At 52.8% G+C, this 19,712-nt stretch overlaps 1 protein-coding gene across 2 annotated transcripts in view; it reads right to left on the reverse strand.

Annotated features, from left to right (window-relative positions):
* SYNE3 (spectrin repeat containing nuclear envelope family member 3) overlaps positions 1 to 15,949 on the reverse strand; it is a 91,923-nt gene extending 75,974 nt beyond the window's left edge. Inside the window, exon 1 of one of the 2 annotated variants that reach the window (XM_004262373.4) lies at positions 15,621 to 15,949. The gene's annotated coding sequence lies outside the window, so the exon portion shown is untranslated. The remainder of the gene's footprint in view (positions 1 to 15,620) is intronic. The other variant, XM_049705409.1, reaches the window with a different exon arrangement.
* Between the last annotated feature and the right edge of the window lie 3,763 nt (positions 15,950 to 19,712).

Consider the following 19,712-nt stretch of genomic DNA (forward strand, 5'->3'; position numbering starts at 1 on the left):
GCTTCCCTGGTGGCGCAATGGTTAAGAATCCGCCTGCCAATGCAGGGAACACGGGTTCGAGCCCTGGTCCGGGAAGATCCCACATGCTGCAGAGCAGCTAAGCCCGTGCGCCACAACTACTGAGCCCACGTGCCACAACTACTGAAGCCCACGAGCCTAGATCCCATACTCCACAACAAGAGAGAAGCCACCGCAACTAGAGAAAGCCTGCACACCGCAACGAAGACCCAACGCGGCCAAAAATAAATAAATAAATTTAAAACAAAACAAAAAAAACGAACAAAGGCTTGGTGCTGAGCCTGGGGTACAGTAGGCCCTCAATACAAAGACGTGCCTTTCAGACCTACAGGACCCACAGGACCCACACAGGCAGGATCTTGCTGACCCTGGGTCTGTGTCATCACCAGGATCAAAGCAGACTAGAAAACCCAGCACGCTTTACTTCTCACCTAAGAAAAATACCCTCCTATGGTTTTCAGGTTTGGTTTATAAAAGGATACAGAGCAACTTGAACCCCACTTTCATTTAATAAATGGCACCCCAGCTGTGAGAAGAACAGCCAGAAGAAGGCAGGGTTTGTTCCAAATGGGAGTTTTCGGAGCAAGGGAGTTCTCGGGGCTGCCCTGGCCGAACCCCTGGGGAGATCCACGTCCCCACAGGGGCTCAGGCCCAGCGTGCTTCTTCCTGGGGCCTGAGCCCCTGGGCCCTGAGTCTTGAGGAGGCAGAGGGAACAGAGTCCTCTCTTTTTGGCAGAAAGGGGCACTTAGGGTTCAGAGTCAAAGGCCCTTCTGACTTAATCCCTCCAAGGCTCCACAGCCCGTACCTGAGAAAGTCCACAACGTGTCCCAGGACAGTTGAGGTCCTTCTCCATCTATCTATGCAGCCTCACCTCCCACCGATTCCCACCTCCTCTTCCTGAACCAGAGCTCCCTGGGGCTCCCTGTACATAGCATGTGGCTTCCCCCCTCAGTGCTCTTCTTTGCCTGCCCACATTCATTCATCAGTTCTGGCACCACTGCCTCCAGGGAGCCCTCCAGGATTTTTCAGGGTGTACCGGGCTGGGAACTAACACTGTTAAGCATGTACCAGGTGGCAGTCCCCATGTTAGGTGTTTACACACAGCTTATTGAGGTCTCTCACCTCTTGTTAAGTAGGAATGATTGTCTTCTTTATATAAAGAAATCAAAGTGGTTCAGTGACCTGCCCAAGGTCATACAGAAGGTATCCTGCTGCCTTGTTCTCCCCAACAGCCCCTTAGCAGAGCCCAAGAGGTTTAAAACTGTCCGCACTCTGCTGGAGCTGCAAGGTGGTATCCACTGAGCTATCCAGAAGAGTTCATCCTCCTTATCTCGATGCCGTGCCTGATATCTGGAAGCCTCAGAGCACCACTAAGCCTTCCCCCAGGAGCCTTCACCTCCCAGGAGTCCAAGGTCAATCGGTAACAGGCTGTGCAGATTATAATTAGCACATGCCAGTTCCTTCCCAGGCTTCAAGACGCCAGTTTTACGATGTGTCTGTGTGAAGCCAAGGGCAGCGGCCTTGGGGACTGATTAAGTCTTCAGTCCTTGCCCTCTGGGGTGGGGGGCAACATGAGGGGGTCACCAGCAGGGGTGAGTCACGTCCTTGCAGACACAGAGGTGCCACCCAAGCCCCTTGGACCTCAGGACCAGGGGCTACCAGTACTCAGGCAGCAGGGAGATGCCACCTGGGGCTCTGGGGAGCAGCGTGTTTCCCGGGCATGGGGCACTTGGCCCTGCCAGACTCCACTCCTCCCTCCCGGAGGGGACTGTGTCCAGGGCTGAGCTCCCCGTCAGTCCCAGCAGACAATAGCTTACTGTTGTGTGCAGCGCTTGGAAGCTGACCAAGCGCATCCCCCTCCTTATCCCCCTGATGGGAGGGAGTTTAATCCCTTTCCTCCTGGAGGAATCTGGGCTCCCCAACAATCCCTTAGCAGAGCCCATGGCCCTCCTGCTGCTGCCCAGCAAGGTCACCGCGCAGTTGGGGGAGAGAGGCGGTCAGCATGTGAGCCCCATTCTTTGCACTCCCGCCCTGGGGACTGGGGTCAGACACACGGGGCCTCCCACACCCGGCACAAACAGCACATGACCTCCTAAAATGTGTTTTTCCCCTCCTGTTGCACAATGCTAGCTTTAGTGGATTTTCTTGCAAGGACTGATGGCCTACAAGATTTGCATGAAAGGCAAATGTCACCCTCCCCGAGCTGACCGCACTCAACAGTAGGGCCGCCACCACTCAGGGGAAGGTGTGTCCATTCTGCATGTACAGGAGGGGAGCCACACGTGCTGGGCCTGAATCACTTCCCCTCCACGGAACTGCAACCTCCAGCCTGGCAGCAACTGGCCAGGACATGTGACCTTCGGATACGGTCTGTTTACTTATTGCTTGCTTGTTGAAGCTAGATGATTCTAGAACCTTCTAGAATATAAGTTCCATCAGAGCAAAAGTGTTGCCAGTCGTGTCCACTGCTCCCGTCCCTCTGCCTAGAATAGCGCCTGGCATGTGGTAGTCCCTCGGCAAGGAGTTGGTGAGTGAATGAATGAATCGCTGCTCTACATATTCAGCGCCACTCATTTGTTCAAGAAACCTTTACAGCTGCCAAGTGCAGCTGAGAAAATACGAAGCTGGGACCTTCCCTTGAGGAGCTCATCGTGTCGGGGGTGGGAGGGGAAGACGAATGAACAGAGAAGGCCAGTTAGAGTTAAGGTTCAGCTCAGAGCGGACACAGCGTGGTGAGAGACTGCCAAGGGAGGGAAGGGCATGCAGGACGGGGAACAGCATGTGCAAAGTAGCAAAGCATGAATTGGCATCTGAGTCATTTGTCCCCAGCACGGAGGAAATGGAGGCGGAGACCCTCAACCCTCATTCCTTCATCCTATAGCATTTACTACCTGCTCTGTGCTCAGGGACAGGCAGAGGCTGGCCCGAGGACAGGGTGGTTTCTGTCTTCACGCGCTCACAGACTCGGGGGACAGCAGAGCCAGTGATTCTGCGTGCACAGGGGCTCTGGGAGCTCAGAGGAGGGGCAATCAAGTCTGAGGGGGCACTGAGGCTCAGGGGGCAGGTGACCCCTCTTACACTGTCCATTGTGACCCAGACTGCCCAGCGCCACGGTCAGGATGGCAAGACTCTGACTAACTAGGGTGACCCAAGTGTCTTGGTTTGCCCGGGGCTTCCCCAGTTTTAGCTCCAAAAGTCCTGTGTCCCAGGAGACCCCTCAGTCTTGGGCAAACTGGGAACAACTGGTCACACTTACTTCCACCTGCATGTCCCCTCCCAACACCCCTCCCCCGCCAACCTCTCAGCCACTCACAGGTGAGGGCTGGATTTTTAGCAGCCAGTGTCCAGGGCAGCTTTTCCCCGGGTAACCGAGTGGGAACAGAGGGCACAGCGATGGGTGAGTCTAATGCCTGTGTTCCTCGCTTCTCTGGTTAAGTCTTCAGACAAGTGCAGGGGCACAGAAAACACTGGCTCGGCCGCCTTCCCAGGCTGCTGCAGGCTCCCTGGTCCCTTCACTGTTTCCCTTGTCTGAGTTTTGCCTCCCGAGGCCTCCCCTATCCAAGGTCAGGCTTCCTCCCCAGACTTCCTTTGTGTGTTCAGAGTGAGACCCATTGCAGGCGTCCAACACACACGTGCTGGGCTCAAGAAACAGGCAGCTAATGACGACTTTTCCATCTCCATTATACAGAAGAGAAAACCAAGGCATAAAACTGGTCAGGAATCCACCTCTGCTATTTATTTCCCAAGATCCTGATGATTCCATTACTCGAAAGCAGCTGACTTAAATCCTGCCTTCTAGAACCCTCCCTACTAGCCCTGCAGAGACACACACCGCAGACGTTCTCTCCCAGGAGGACTCAGAAAAACTTAAAATCTTGTCCAGATGCCTGTTTCCACGCTGGGGCTTCTAATCCAGAGCTCCATGCAGAGCAACAAAGTTCCCCCTAAAATATTCACAGAAACCCCTCAGCCTGGTGCCTCCCCAAGCTGCTAGAGGGCTGTGAGGTCCCCCAAAGGATGCTGGTCTCCCCAAGAACCTGAGGCACAGCATGCAGGAGTTATAAGAGCCTGGCTCTAGAGGAAAAGACCATTAAATTAACCACCTCCACAAGTCCCTAGAGAAACTAGATTTATTCTCCTGTCTGGCTGTCTGCAAGGGCATCACATAGAGAAGGCTAGGTCTTTCAAGTCACAGTCTTCAAGCTCTACCATTTTTTTCTAGCTTGTGTCCTTGGTCAAGCTCTGTAACTTCTCTGGGCCTCTTTCTCCATAAAGTGCTAAATAAGATCTACTGTGCAGGGTTGCTGGATAAAGGGATAAAGCATCCCTGTACTCTCGAACTCTATGGAAGTGAGAGGAAATAGCTGACCTTCGTGAAGGGTGTGCTATGTGCCAGAAGTGAACTGTCTGGCATTGATTTGATCGGTCCCACTATTACTGCCTCTACAGATGAAAGAACTGAGACTCAGAGAGGCTAAGCCATCTGCCCAAGGCTCCACAGCCAGCCCAGGACCAGTGTTCTCCCTCCGTCTTCACCACTAGACCTAATATTTGTTGATAAATGAACTAAGTACAGTAACTAATACTAGGTTCTACTTTAACTAACAGACATGAGACTCAGACCTGTTTCAGCGCCCTATTTGTAAGAACTGAAATGATTAGAACAGTGACTTACATCTTTAAGGTCCACCCTCCACTGCAGAGAAGGTTTCTAGAGCAGGGGACTGCTAAACCGTGGCCCACTGCCTGTTTCTGTACAGCTCTCCAGCTGAGTGATGTTTTCATTTTTAAATGGTTGGAAAAAAATCAAAAGAAGAGTAATATTTCATGACAGGTGAAAATTACATGCAGTGCAAATTCCAAGTAGTTTTATCGGAACACAGCCCGCCCATTCATTTCCAAAGTGTCTACGGCTGCTTTCTAGATACAATGGAAAAACTGAATAATTGCGATGGAGACCAAATGGTCCATGAAGCTAAAAATATTTACCATCTGTCCCTTTACAGAAAAAGTTTGCTGACCTCTGTTCTATCAGCTCAAGGGAAATACCTCACCCCAACCCTACCTATCAGCATAGCATTCTTCCAGGTCTGAGAATCCAGAGGACTCCTTACTACTCCTTTCAGGAAATATAATAGTAGGCAGTCCCTGATATCCAGAATGGGCTGATCAGGCAAAGTTTTCCAAATGCTGAGAGCCGTGTCTTCAGCAGTTTTCCCTCTGGAGCTCCCCTTACTTAGAGACACTCAGGTAGTGTTTGTCACTAAGGTGAGGTCTTCCCAGCACCGTCAGGGACATTGTTGGAGCCACCTACCCATGCCCTTCAAGACGGTACCGGAATCATACCTGGATCCTGGATTGGGTTCCACCCTCCCCAGGGGCTGCCATGGCCTGAATCCCTAGAAGACAGTTCAAAGACAACAGGAACCTCACAATCACTCTGAAAGAAGGCACACAGGCCAGCTCTCCAGTGATAATAGGTAGGGGCCCCGGCACACAAGCAGAAAAAGCCGGCTGGGGTCAGGCAGGGTCTGTTCACCTGAAATTCTCTTTCTGTTTCGCTTCGGGAGAGTTTAAAGGGCAGCTGTGGTGAGCACTCCTTGGCTCCATCAGGAAGCCAGGCTTTGAGGGGCCCTTGGAAGTCATCTAGTTCCATGTTTTTACACACTTTGGCCATTTGTGCATCATCACATCCATGATTTTTTTTTTTTTTTGCGGTACGCGGGCCTCTCACTGCTGTGGCCTCTCCCGTTGCGGAGCACAGGCTCCGGACGCACAGGCTCAGCGGCCATGGCTCGCGGGCCCAGCCGCTCCGCGGCATGTGGGATCCTCCCAGACCGGGGCACGAACCCGCGTCCCCTGCATCGGCAGGCAGACTCTCAACCACTGCGCCACCAGGGAAGCCCACATCCATGATCTGGGCCACATCTGGGGACACCTGCACTATTATTTTTTCTCGTTCGTTTGTAAGAAATTCAACCCGTTGAAACTTAAATTTATTTTAAGAGGAGACCTTTTATTTTTACCTTAAATAGAAAGCCAGGGTGAGGATCGTTTGCCGTGTATAGAACATCAAAAGGAATAAATGCAATGACTATAAACGCCATTTATTTATCTCTATCTGGTGGTCAGCACATAAAGAGAGATGGGCGTGTGTCAGAGAGGTGTCAGACCAGATTAGCTCCACACGGAGACAGTCTCTGCACAAAATCCTGTGCTTCGCAACCATCCCTGTGCACCGAGAACCACCTGGGGAGCTTTGACAAAATACAGATAAGCAGTCCCAGGTCCAGAGACTCACCCTTTAGCCGAAGGCGGCGCCCAGGTGATTATGAGAACACAGGATAATCAGAAGGATTAAAAAGAAAAAGTCCGGGCTTTCCTGGTGGCACAGTGGTTGAGAGTCCGCCTGCCGATGCAGGGGACACAGGTCCGGGAGGATCCCACATGCCGTGTAGCGGCTGGGCCTGTGAGCCATGGCCGCTGAGCCTGTGCGTCCGGAGCCTGTGCTCCGCAACGGCAGAGTCCATAACAGTGAGAAGCCCGCGTACCGCAAAAAAAAAAAAAGAAAAAGTCCAAAGGAAGATGGAGAGGAAGACAGAAGGGAGTTATGTCACCTGTGCTCTCACTTAGCGCACCGCAGTCATCCTGTCAGTTACTAGTAGCCGCCTGGTCCAAACTCAGAGCTCTGACCTAGTTTAAGCTCCCTGACTGTATTGAAAAGGACCCCAAGGCCAGACTGGGAGTCAGACAATAGGGCCTGGAGTGGTGACATTGACTTTTTTCCCATAATTAATTCTATGAAAGAACAAAATTGCATTGGCCATTAGGGATGGCTGGGACCTTGGGAAGGAAACGAATGACTGAGGTATGCGGTCTGCACCCTGTATACCCCAATAAGAGTCCTCCAAAGGGGACAGGCTTAGGCTGGGTCGACTCCAGCCCATCACGCCCCCCCTGGACGGGCCTCGGCCAAGAACACCTGAGCCTGGGCTGACTCACCAGCAGCTGCGCTGGACCCAACAAGTCCAGTGCTGGGGCCGAGGCAGGCGGAAGTGCCGAGCTCCCTTCCAAGTGACCCGAATTGTCACCAAAGTCACCTCCCAGCTAGGGAGCGCCTCGGGGGAACGGGGAGCGCTCGGGAAGGCTGGAGAAGGAAGAGACCGGAACTGGACCAAGCACCTGCTTGGAGCTGGGAATGCCTCGTAAACCTGGGATCACATCTGCCCCTCACACCAGCTCTGCAGGGAAGGTGTGACCAGACCCCCTGAACCGGCGAGTTGTCCAGGCCCGTAGAGCTTATGTGACTTGCCAAGACCCCACTGCAGGTGGCAGAATCAGGGTCTCAGCCCAGGTCTGTCTGACGTCACCATTCCAGGCTGCCGGCTCCACACCTCAGGCCCAGGAGCAGAGAAAAATCAGGCAAAGTAGAAGGTCTGTCCTTTGCATAGGAAGACAGGTGACACCTTGCTCTGTGGGCTACACTAGCGTTTAACAATCCCTTAGCTCCAGGCGGGGTTTTGTGGCTTGCGATACCCGCTCACACATACCAAGCGCGGTGAAGAGTGTAGCACGTGTGCCCCGCAACTTTGCAGAGAAGGGAACTGAGGCCCAAAAGGACAAAATTAAAGGGTCCATCATGGGGCCTCTCCCAGCAGCCTGGGAGCTGAGCCATAGTCCCTGGGATGGGACAGTCTGTTTAAAGCATCCACCTCCCCCCACCAGACTGCTCCCATCCAGGGCAGGGACATGTCCATCTCAGTCAGCGCATTGAAGGAATGCGGCTGCCCAAGGAGAGCAGCTTCCAGGGTGGAAGGGCCCAGATCTCTGGCACAAACGTGTGCCTCTACGGCTCCCGAAGCAAAGTTGGCTCCAGCCAGGAGCCGATTCCAATAGGAGACAAATATAGGAGACCTCTCCTCCCTTCCCCAAGGGAGTAAGCAGCAACGAGCAAAGACTTAATCTTTCAGGAGGTTTTATCCAGAAGGAAATGGGGATGAGACACCACAAGATGGACTTTTTAAAAAATCCATTTTCTAAAATTATTTCTGAGCAAAGTTGAGTTTGAAATCAACAAACCGATAAACAGGCCAATTACGTAAACCAGGCTCGACGGCTGCCTGGCTCTGAGGAAAGGAATGTAACCTGGCAACCCCAACTGGCTCACATCCAACCTACAACCACCGGCTCGTGGTCACCAAGTTCGGACAGCTGGTGAGCCAGCCGCAGGTGGAGATCCTTGGGTCCGAGCTAGCAAATGGCGTGTGCAGGGCAGGATGCTCCAGGGTGGGCCCCAGCTCTGGGGAACCCGTGGCATTCCTGAACCCCTATGACACTAGCCACACAGAGAGGATTTCCTTTGAGGAATGGCCTGGCAGTGTGAGAGCCTTTGGGGATTGCAGAGAAAGAACTAGAAGCCTAGTAAGGAGGCCTGAGTCCTGGGTCTGACTCACCGCGTCCTGCCCAGTGCACTCCCAGCACGGAAAGGCCAGTGTAGACCTGCATGAGCTCTGGGATAAATTAGTCTGAGTTCAGTTCTTAACTTCACTGGGAGCTAGCTGAGGACAGGTGAGTTAACCTCGCTGTAAACAGGACTGTCAGAGCACACGTCATGGAATCGTTGTGAAGGTAAAGAGAGAAAATGCAGAGAAGCTTCAGTAAGGGCTGAACAGATGTTAACTGACATGACAAACCAGGCAAGGGGGCTCACGGCGTCCCATCCAGCCCATCAGCTTAGACATTTTCATTCATTCATTGATCCATTCATTCTTGCGTTCCGTAACTACGTGTTGAGCAGCTACTATGGCCAGGCTGCTCTGGGGACAGAAAAACAATCTCACCCTCCTGGAGTTTTCAGGTAGATGAGACAGAAGCTAAACTCATTGTAAATAAATAACTAAGATAATTTCAGGTAGTGTTAAGTGCTAGAGAGACAATAAAATAGGGAGATAAGGACATGGTAGAGAGGGGCAGGGGATGGAATGGGCATTACTGGTGGGCAGGATGACCCCCTGGAGGCTGTGACTGTGAGGTGAGATTTCCAGGAAAAGAAGGAGCAGCACGGAAAGGAAAGGCCTGGGGGAGGCACGCTTCACGCAGGGGTAGGAGCAAGAAGGAAGACCGCCGAACGCTGGGCGTGAACAGGAGAGAACAGACGGCAGGTCTGAGTCCCAGAGAGGCCGAGAGACGTGTCCAGAGGTCCAGGGCCGGCCCGCGGAGAGTCCAGAAAAATGGACGGTTCTCCAAGGAGAAAGTCCCCTGAAGAGGGCCACAAAGGGAGAGAAGGCGTGGGGCACCTTCTCTCCCCAGCCTCGGGTCACCTTTCTCCTCTGTGTCCTGGGAATTATTAGGATGTACCCTGACTGCTACACTCAGGGGTGGTGTGAACATCAGCTCCCCTCAAGTTTGTAAGATCCTGTTTTAAACCGTAAAGGCTTTTCGCTAAATAATAATAATGAAAATAATAATAAGCTCTTTCTGGTTGGGATGTGAGAATAAATAATCCTCTATCCCTGCCCTCCAGGAGGTCATAATCTAGCAGGAAATCAACACGAAAACTGAAAACTACCTATCACTTGCAAAGCGCAATGAGACCATGAAAACAGAATCACCAACCCTGACCGGGTAGTTGAGGAAGACTTCTAGGAGGAGGTGATGTCTGCCAGGTGTTGGTGGGGAGGCAACAGCGGGGCAGAGGTAACCTCTGGAGCACAGTCTGGAGGTGGGAAACATGAGCCTCCTCCCAGGCTGGAGGCTTGGGACTTAATCCTTAGAGCAAGGGGGCGGGGGCATTGGAGGTAGATAAACAGGGAATCAGCTGATTAAGTGACCTGACCCCTCCTGGGAGGGGCAGGGGGGCAGACTGCAGCGGCCAGACTGAAGGTCCCCGAATACCTACTGTGAGGCTGTGGTTCCTGGATGAGAGGAAACATTCAGACTTCAAGGCACCTTAGAGATCTCCTAATTCCAACCTCCCTTTTTAAAGGGCAGGAAACGGAGACCCGCCCAGGTGAAGGTCAAACAGGTCTGTGAATGAGGGCGCCTCCTAGCATCACAGAAAGGCCAGCTCTTTGCAGCAGCAAGGAAAGGGTCTCCCCCAGTGAGTCAGCCCTGCTGCATTATTTCAGCAAATGTCACTTGGGAGGGGCTCAGCCCTTTCCAGATCTCAAATAAAACTCTTGACTTAAGAGTTCAACCAGCGGCCACGGTGGGCTTCGGCATCTGAGGAGTGAAGGGTGTGCTCACAGCACACTTAAAACAGTCTCTCGTCTCTTTAGTACTCCCTTGGGGTGAAAATCCTGCCTCATCAATTACCTGTCACGTGATTTGGGGCAAGCCGGTGAACCTCTCTGAACGTGTTTCCCCGACTGAAAACTGGGGATCACCACATCCATGGCACAAAATTGCTTTGATAACTTATAAATATATCCAGCATGCCCCACAAAGAGTAGGAGGAACCCTAAGAGGGCTTCCAGGAGGAAAGGCACTGCTTGTATGTTTCTGTCCGCGTAAGTCCTGGAAGTGCTGTGGTCACCGCTTCTTGTAGCTCTCTTCTGACTTTTTAAAATTGAAACGATCGCATCAGTTTAATCTCAGGTATACCACCCATTTCCCTGCCTTGTAGTACTAGTAGGAGTAGCAGCACAGGTGTGGTGGGTGGTGTCCTGATGAGAGTCACGTATGTGTAGCAGCACAGAGCGAACTGTCTTCTCTAACTACCTGCCTCACATTCCCTCGGCCGTAAAGCCAGCGGATGGGTCCAGGGGACCTGAGGTTCCTCCCAGCTCAAATACGTCAGGATTTTCTGATTTCAGAAGCATAAATCATGAGGCCAGGACTTAAAAAACCCTGTTGAATCATCTGAGATGGTGGAGTGTGAAAGTCACTCTCTTGTTATGACTTCAGAAGAGGGAGATTACCTCTACTGAATGAGGAACCATGTGTCTGTTATACAACACGATTTGTGTTGGTTCCATTTTTTAAACCCAGGCAGATTAACATTTGAATCTCTGGGAAGAGTGTGATTTTCTAAGACAGCTTTGTGAAAATGCTCTATATTACCTTCTAATTTTACCTGTATGTACGATTTGATATATAAACAATGGAATATATATTGTATTACATTATATATGTATTACATCTACATATTATATACATTGTATATATATATATGTTTCTTATTTGCAAGTGATGAAGCATAAAAATATTTTTAAATAATGCCCACGAGCCCACAGAAACAGTGGAGCCCACTGAGAATGGAGCAGGCTGACCCTGCACCCTCTCCCCCACCAAAGATGGCCACCTTGGTTTTGCATTATCATTCCCTTGCCTTTTTTTTTTTTTTAAACCTGCTTAACTTTATGAAACAGGATCTAGGTATAGAGGGGTGCATGAAACATACCTGTACTCACAAGTAATTACAAGGTGAATTCCCTCATAACCCCGCACCCCCCACCATGACCCTCTCAATCCCAGTCTCCTCTCCCCCCAGCCCAAGGTGACACTTGACTTTTATTTAAGGTAATCACCTTCCTGCTTTCTGCCACCATTTTACATCTCATGTATATATTACATGGGATGTATATATGTTAATCAACTCATGTCAGTGTGCTCGTGTTTTGACCTTTCGAATTTCCTGAGCAGCCTCTGCCTTTCCCCTGAGTCTTTCAAAGTTTTCTGGGTATGCTAGGATTCCCTTTGCCAGATCTGCGGCCTAGAAATCCAGGCAAGAGGTGCAGGCCACGCTACATTGTTGCAGCGACATTAGGAGGATTAGTAACAATAAAACCATGATAGCGCCTCTTTCTGGTGTGTCCCCACCATGCTGGGCAGTCTGCTGAGTGTTGTCCCCAGTTGTCTCATTTATCCTCCCAGCAACCCCACAGGAAGGTGTTGGGGCCTCTTAACTCTGTTTGGTTTTTTTTTGCGGTACGCGGGCCTCTCACTGTTGTGGCCTCTCCCGTTGCGGAGCACAGGCTCCAGACGCGCAGGCTCCGCGGCACGTGGGATCTTCCCGGACCGAGGCACGAACCCGTGTCCCCTGCATCGGCAGGCGGACTCTCAACCACTGCGCCACCAGGGAAGCCCTTAACTCTGTTTTGATGATGACAAAATCAAGGCTTCTGCTGCCAGGACCGCCCGTCCCCCCATCTCCTTCCTGGCTTCTCACTGCCAGGGAATTCATCCTTAAGTCTTGAAGCAAAGATTCCTTGGACGGTGGGTAGGGGCCGAGAGGGTGGACAGACAGTTCCCCAACTTCCATCGGCTCCTCCCAGGTTCCTCTCTCTGTGATCCAGCTGGGCTACTGTTAGATATTACAGGAAAAAAAAAAAAAAGTTTGGAATCCACTTCTTCCAGCAAATGCCAATGTCTTAATGTTGATTGGATCCTGCCTCATCAGTACTGTCCTCCTGATAATTGACGTATAACACTGTCCTTGTATTGTCTGAGACAGGCAGTGTGGTGGAGTGAAGAGCATCAAGTCAAAAGCCCTGAGTTCAAGACCTGTGGTTGCCAGGGGGGAGGGGGCTAGGGAAAGGATGGAGTGGGGGCTGGGGTTAGGACATGTAAGCTATTATATATGGAATGGATAAACAGCAAGGTACTACTGTATAGCACAGAGAACTATATTCAGTATCCTATGATAAACCATAATGGAAAAGAATATTAAAAAAAAGAATATATATATAGGACCTCCCTGGTGGTTCAGTGGTTAAGAATCCACCTGTCAATGCAGGGGACACGGGTTCGAGCTCTGACCCGGGAAGATCCCACATGCCACAAAGCAACTAAGCCCGTGTGCCACAACTACTGAGCCTGTGCTCTAGAGACCGTGAGCCACAACTGCTGAGCCCTCGTGCCACAGCTACTAAAGCCCACGTGCCTAGAGCCCGTGCTCCGCAACAAGAAAAGCCACTGCAATGAGAAGACCGCGCACCGCAACGAAGAGTAGCCCCCGCTCACTGCAACTAGAGAAAGCCCGCGCGCAGCAACAAAGACCCAATGCAGCCAAAATTAAATAAATAAAATTTTTTAAAAAAGAGTACATATATATGTATAACTGAATCACTTTGCTGTACGGCAAAAATTAACACAACATTGTAAATCAACTATACTTCAATTAAAAACAGGAAGAGGAAGAAGGGGAAGGAGGAAAGAAAAGGAATGAAAAATAAAGCCCCGAGTTCAAATCCTGCCTCCACCACTCCCGGCCTCTGAATCTCTCTCCTCATTTGTCGCTGGGCCAGGAGTGGCAGCCTTGCCTGCGGTCAGAATCCTAGGAGGTGAGAGACAGGAAATGCTGCCTAAGAGCCCGGAGTCCCCTGTAGTCCCCTGCTGGTGCCTCTCAAATCTCTGCCTGGGTCAAGGACCAGCTTTCAGTGCCAGAAGAGCTCGGAGGGAGATGATCAAGGCCACCTGCCATTTGACAGACATGGGGACATCAAGACAGGGGGAGAGGGTGGAACTGAGGGGGAGGAAACTTAGGTGTCCTAACCAGACCCCATCACCCCAAACTGTGACACCTGCTCCCATGTGCTGAGGCTGACACCGCACGGAACACTGTTGAAGGGAAGTCCCATTTCATTCTCTCAGCGGGCGCTATGGTCATCCCTTCTCGTGGGGAGGCAAATTGAAGCTCTGAAAGGGGAAGTAACGTTTCCACGATCACCCAGCTGGGAAAAGGCTAAGGCAGGGCTGGAACAGCTAGTCTGACGTCCACCCTCATTTCTAACAGCGGAGCAATAGGGGAGGCCCTACTGCCCACTGGGCACCCAGGGGCTCCAGGGCGCTTTGGAGGTTGTGCTGGACCTGCCCGGTCTTGCCTCCCCAGAATGGAGGTCACCCTGCAGCTAAGCCACGTTCCCCCAACAGTCGCCGCCCCAGGTTTCTGCGTCACAAGGCAGAGTGGCCACCCAGGCAAGGACAGGTCCCTGGCTGTGGGAAAACATGCAAAACACCCGGGCTAGAGGTTTGTTCCCGAGGAGACAGAAGGAACTCAAACTTCCCCTGAAGGGTGCCTGCGTGGGCGAGAGGCCAGCCTGCACCCTGGGGCAGAAACCTGAGCCCAGATTCCCACCACTCCCCTCAGTGCCGCCAGCAAATCCTCGGGTCCCCTCCTCAGGAACCCCAGCGAGAGGAATGAGTTCCAGAAATAAGCCCTCGCAGCCCACACCCCCTCCAGCTGCCCTCCAAGGGGCCTCTCTGGCTGCAAATGATGCCCCAGGGCCAGCAGGCTTGGCACAGCTGTGGCCGGCTGCCTGAGGAATGCACAGACCCACACGTGTCAGAGAGCTCCGCTGGGGCATGGTTACAGGAAACAGGGCAAAACAGCCTGTTGGCACAGTGCACTCCCCCTCTGCCTCCCAGCTCCTGACCTCTGATAGCTGTTGACTGTCCCGGCTGTGCAGGAGGCAGGGCTGGACCCTTCAAGAGACAAGTTCTGTTTTTGGCTGTGTGGCTCTGGGCAAATCACTCCCCCTCTCTGGACCAATCACTCCCCCTCTCTGGACCTGTTTCCTCTGGATGAAGGAGGCTGTCCTGTCAGGCTCAGAAGGGCAACGATTTTGTGACATGCTCCCTTTACTGGGAGGACAGTCACTTTTCCCCACTGTCTCCTCCTGCCCTTCTTCATGTGAAACGAGGCATGCCCCCCGCCCTCCACCCCGGGCACATCAGGCTCCCCCACTGGCAGCCCTTGGCTGTAAAAGGCCCCTCATTAGTGCCGGGAGGAACCTGGGAGAGGGTCCCAGGGCAGCCTTGGGCCAGAGCTTCAGGGCCAAAGTGATAAAACAATAACATTTATTATCACCCCACCGCAGCTGGAGTTCCCCGCCTTAGAGTTTTGAAGCGGAGGTCAGTGGGCTGCACTGGGCACTCACTGCTCCTGGGATGACCGACAGGCCACGTCCACCAGATCCACTGTTTGGAGTCAAGATCTGAAGATTCTAAGAAGAGTCAGCGTCCCTTCGGGGCTCCTTCATGCCCTACAAGAGGTTTCTGCCCTCACTCTCCCCTTCTTTAGAGATGTGGGATGAGGCCCAGAGAGGCTGAGAAGCTTGCGCAAGGCTGCACAGCCGGGGGTTCTGAAGGAAACTGATCCTGCCTGCGGTGCGACTTCCTCTTCCTACCGTGGGCTCTGGGCTCTCTCAGGCACTACGGAGCGAGCTCGTGGTCGCCCGGAGCGGCTATTCCCGCCGGCGTTTACCGCCCGGTCCGGGGACACGCGGCGGCGCGAGCCCTTAGCGACAGGTCCGCTCGCCCCAAGCGGAGGCAGAGCAAAGATTGGAGGCGGCGCCCGGCCCTCCGGGGACGCGCTGCCCTGGACTTAAGGGCTTTTTCTTGGGGACCGAACCTCCAGGGTTGCGGAGCAGAAAGGCTAGGGGATTTCGCAGGCGGCAGGAAACGGTTGGGTTTAAACTAAAAATACCCGCCCGCCCGCAGCTGTCACGCCAGGGCCCCCGCCCCCGAGCCGGGCGCGCCTCCCCGGGTCCCCTTGACTTTCAGCGACCCCGATCCCTGAGGGACGCGCCACGGCTGGGCCGGGGGGTTGAGGACCCGACCCTCTCGGTCCCCGTCCCGGCCTCCCGGCCCGAGCCACTTACCCGGCCGGGAGCTTGCAGGAGCGCGGTGCCGCGGGCACTCCGGGCAGAACCGCCCTACCCCTCCCTGCGTCCGGAGAGGCTCCGGGCTGGGCGGGGCCGGGGCGGGACCCGGACACTCGCCCCCGCCCCGCCCAGTCCTCTGGGGACCCGCCAAGGGAGCCGCCCCCAGGCCCCGCCAAAGTGGCGGGACGAGAGAGGGACGCGCCGGGCTCCGCGCGCTCGGCGGAGGCCCCCGAGGCTCGGCCCCAGTCCGGCGGGCGGAAGGAGCGCTGCCGTGGGGGGTCGCCACTCTCACCCCAGGCCTCGCGCCCGGGGCTGCCCTCTCCGGCTCGGGAGCCGCCCCGAGCCCCGCCCCGCGCCTGCCTCCGCCCGGGTCTCATCCTTGGGGCTGGCGCGGAGCTGCCGCGCCCCGGGGGAAAGTTCGCTCTGCGGACTTCCTCTGTGCGTCAAGCCTTGGGGAGGAGGCTGGGGACCTGGGAGGGCTTGCCCTCTGGGAGCCGAGATGGGAGCAAAGGCAGGGGCACCCCTCCCGGAGGCGCGAAATCCGAGGAGGAAGTGACACTTATCAGCCAGCCTGACAGAGGGGGCGCCCCATCCGGCCCCTCCCACCCCACAGTCCCAGAAGCCACCGTGCGAGGGATCTTCGCGCCCCCGGCTCGGACGGGAGACCCCCAGGATGCCGAGGGGAGGCGAGGGGGGTGAGTCACGAGGAATGTGAATCCCACCCATAAACAACCTCCTATAAACCCGAGGCGCTAGAATGTGCCTCCCCTCGGTCTCCCCGCGCGACCCGCCCCCCAGCGGACACTTCCTCCCACGCGTTCGCAAACCCCTGATCCAGGGACTCCAAGTCTTTAACCTTACAGCAGAGTCTAAATCTTATCTGCCTCTGACTTTGTGCTGCCAGCACATTCAGGCCTTTGGACTGTCCCCCACCTCAGCGCCGATCTTTATCCGAGTAATCACAGGTTTGCACGATCGGGTCCGCCTCCTTTGGATGGGGATGAGAGCCGCTCACGAAGGCTACAACTTGCAGAACTCTGTACCACGTGGACTCCAGTCTTCACAATTCAGGTGTGGCTACGCCCATTTTGCAGATGAAGAGTTAAGTAAATGTCCCAAATCTAATGCTTCCCAGAGGGTGTTTTCCTCTTTGGTTCCTTAGTGAGGCTGGCCAGCCCTCTATCAATGTTTGTTGAATAAATCAGTGTAGAAATCAACGTCCTAAGAGAAAGATTAAATTGTAAAGCAGGACCAGATAGTAAGAGTGAGTGTGTGTGTGTGTGTGTGTGTGTGTGTGTGTGTGTGTGTTTTCCAAATGCAGGGCAACGTAGAAGGATGCCAAAGCTCAGCGTTAACGCTGGGAAGACCTAGCCTGAGCTGAATGCCTGAGTGTCAGCCACACTTCCTTAACTCAGAACCCATTCACTCAGTTATAATTATTCACAGGGTCAGAGGAGATAACACACAAAGGGCCTCTTTCATCCTTGCCCTTTGATTGTTCGAGGTGTCCAGTTATGTTTGTCGTTATCATCCTGACTCCAGCTGATACGCTGCTGCAGGCTTTGGGGTTGCAGCAGTCTAGCTGAAGGTACAGACAGCGGTCAACAATTATTATAATACTGGGCATCTGGATAATGTGCTTTGCTTTTCCAAATGCGGTCATATGTATCTGCTCGTGAAATCTCTGCAAAGATCTCCCAGGTAATTAAGAAAAGTTTCCTGAGTTCTCTCATGATGGAAACAGGTCAGGTGATGTGCACGAGGATGAAGACGGATCCACCAACGCTCCTGAAAGGGTGAGGCCCTTCAAGTCAGTTTCCTGCAGTGAGAGACAGTTTGACGCAGTGGGGAGTCAAGAGCTCAGGCTCTGGTGCCAAACTGCCCAAGTTAACGACTTTCAGCTCATTACTCAACTTTAGCTTCCTCTTCTGTTAAATGGGTCTAATAGTAACAACCTCTCTTGAATGGTTTTGTGCCTGGTATTGTGAGCACCCAGCTCACGTGAACTGCTCTGGAGATAGTAGGATCACTGTGGTTCCTGGGAAACAGCTATTTAGTCTTTTTTTTTTTTTTTTTTTTTTTGCTGAGCCATGTGGCTTGTGGGATCTTAGTTCCCCAACCAGGGATTGAACCTGGGCCCCCAGCAGTGGAAGCTCAGAGTCCTAACCACTGGACCGCCAGGGAATTCCCTATTCAGTCTTTCATCAGACATTTCCTGAGCGCCTACTATGTGCTAGTCCCTGGGAATATGGAGAAGAATGAGTCATTCTTTCGGACGATCACCCGAAAGGAGGTCACAGGGCAGTGATTCTGTGTCCAAGGGGCTGTAGCCTGAACAGGGTAGTGTGGTACACAGATGGACTGTTCTTCTCACTACAGAGCACCTGTCAGAGCTGAGAGACCCAAATCCCAGGCCCAGCTCTGCTGCTTGACTGAGGGAACCTTAGCAAGCCGGGTAACCTCTTAGAACCTTGGTTTTCCCATCCGTTAAATGGCGATAGCAATAACATTTCATAGGTGAGAATACATGGGATAAAAATATTGTATAAACTGCAAAATACCATGCAGACGTTACTAGTTTTATTATTAGCTTGACCCTTACAGGGCCTAGTGCTTTCAGTATAGTCCTCCATTGCTTTCCTTAAGCCTGACATAAAAACAGGAGCTTCCTTTTTGTTCATTAGATGGCAGTCTTTCGTCTGTCTTTTCCCCCTCCAGTCCTACTGTGTGCTCGTAGGGTGAGCGGATGCACCAGCCTGGTTTGTCAACCTCTCTGAGTCGGCTGCCTTCCCCACTGGCAGCTGCCACCCAGTAACTGAGTTGAGGCACCCCTGCCGGATGGCAGTCATCTCAAGCACTAAGTCCATGTGGAAGGGAAAAAAGTTGAATAAACAATGCGGGAGAATGGGGGAGTTTGCAAGTAGGAAGGCTATAAAAACTTCGTCTTCAGCATTACCCACTGCTACAGAAAGGAGTGGAAATGAAAGCTTATCTGGAAAGAACATTCTGGCAAAGGCAGGCGGGAGAGCCCCTCTGTCATCTCTGCAATTGAGCACAGGAAACCCCACCCAGCCTCCCTTTCAGACGTGGCCCAGAGAAGGAGCCACAAGGAGGCCCTAAAATGATGCCGTTTGGAAACTGACTCATTTGGCGATGGGGGTTGTTTGTGCAACGTTTGAAAAGTCTCCCCAAGAGTGAAATTTTTTGTTCTTTCTCCACGTCTCTCCCCTGTGGCCAGCATCTCTACCACCACTCACCTGGAAGCAGGGGCCAATTTAAAAGGCCTGGGGAGGTTATTCAGGTCTGTTTCACATTTGCCTTGGCTAGCTAGCTTCAACAGCAATCCTCAAGTCTTAGTTTGTGTGATTCTTAGTTGTTTGTGTGTTCAGTCTCTACAGAAAGATAACAAGGAAATGGCTCTTCTGACTAATTCAACCCCTCATGTGCGAATGGGTAAACTGAGGCAAGAGGGCAGGAAGGAAGGACCCTGCCCAGGGTCCAAGGGTGGTCATTGGTGTTCTGGAAATTTATGTTTCCATTTCTCCATCCCTAGCCTGGCTTCCCCCTTGGTGACGACTTACCTAGTGCTCTTGGCTAAGCATAGATGAAAAGCTTGCACTGGGGTAGCCATTTCTGTGACGCCTCATCAGAGATATCCCAATCTGGGCGTGGACAGCTGGTTCTCATCCTGGCTCTGCTCTCATTTGCTTCCTTCTTTGTTTCCTCCTTTGCCAATTCTCCTAGTGTTAGTCTGTCTTTTCCCCCTCCAGTCCTACTGTGTGCTCGTAGGGTGAGCGGATGCACCAGCCTGGTTTGTCAACCTTTCTGAGTCGGCTGCCTTCCCCACTGGCAGCTGCCACCCAGTAACTGAGTAGGGGCACCCCTGCCGGATGGCAGTCATCTCAAGCACTGAGCACGGTAACTGGAGTAATTCAGGCTATTCCGCTACATACACGAATTATGCTGCTGCTTTAAAAATTAATTTTATTTAAGTATAGTTGATTTACAACGTGTTAATTTCTGCTGTACAGCAAGGTGATTCAGTTATACATATATATATACATTCTTTTTCATATTCCTTTCCATCAT

Source organism: Orcinus orca, chromosome 2 (assembly GCF_937001465.1).
Source record: "Orcinus orca chromosome 2, mOrcOrc1.1, whole genome shotgun sequence".
NCBI classification, from domain to species: Eukaryota; Metazoa; Chordata; class Mammalia; order Artiodactyla; family Delphinidae; genus Orcinus; species Orcinus orca.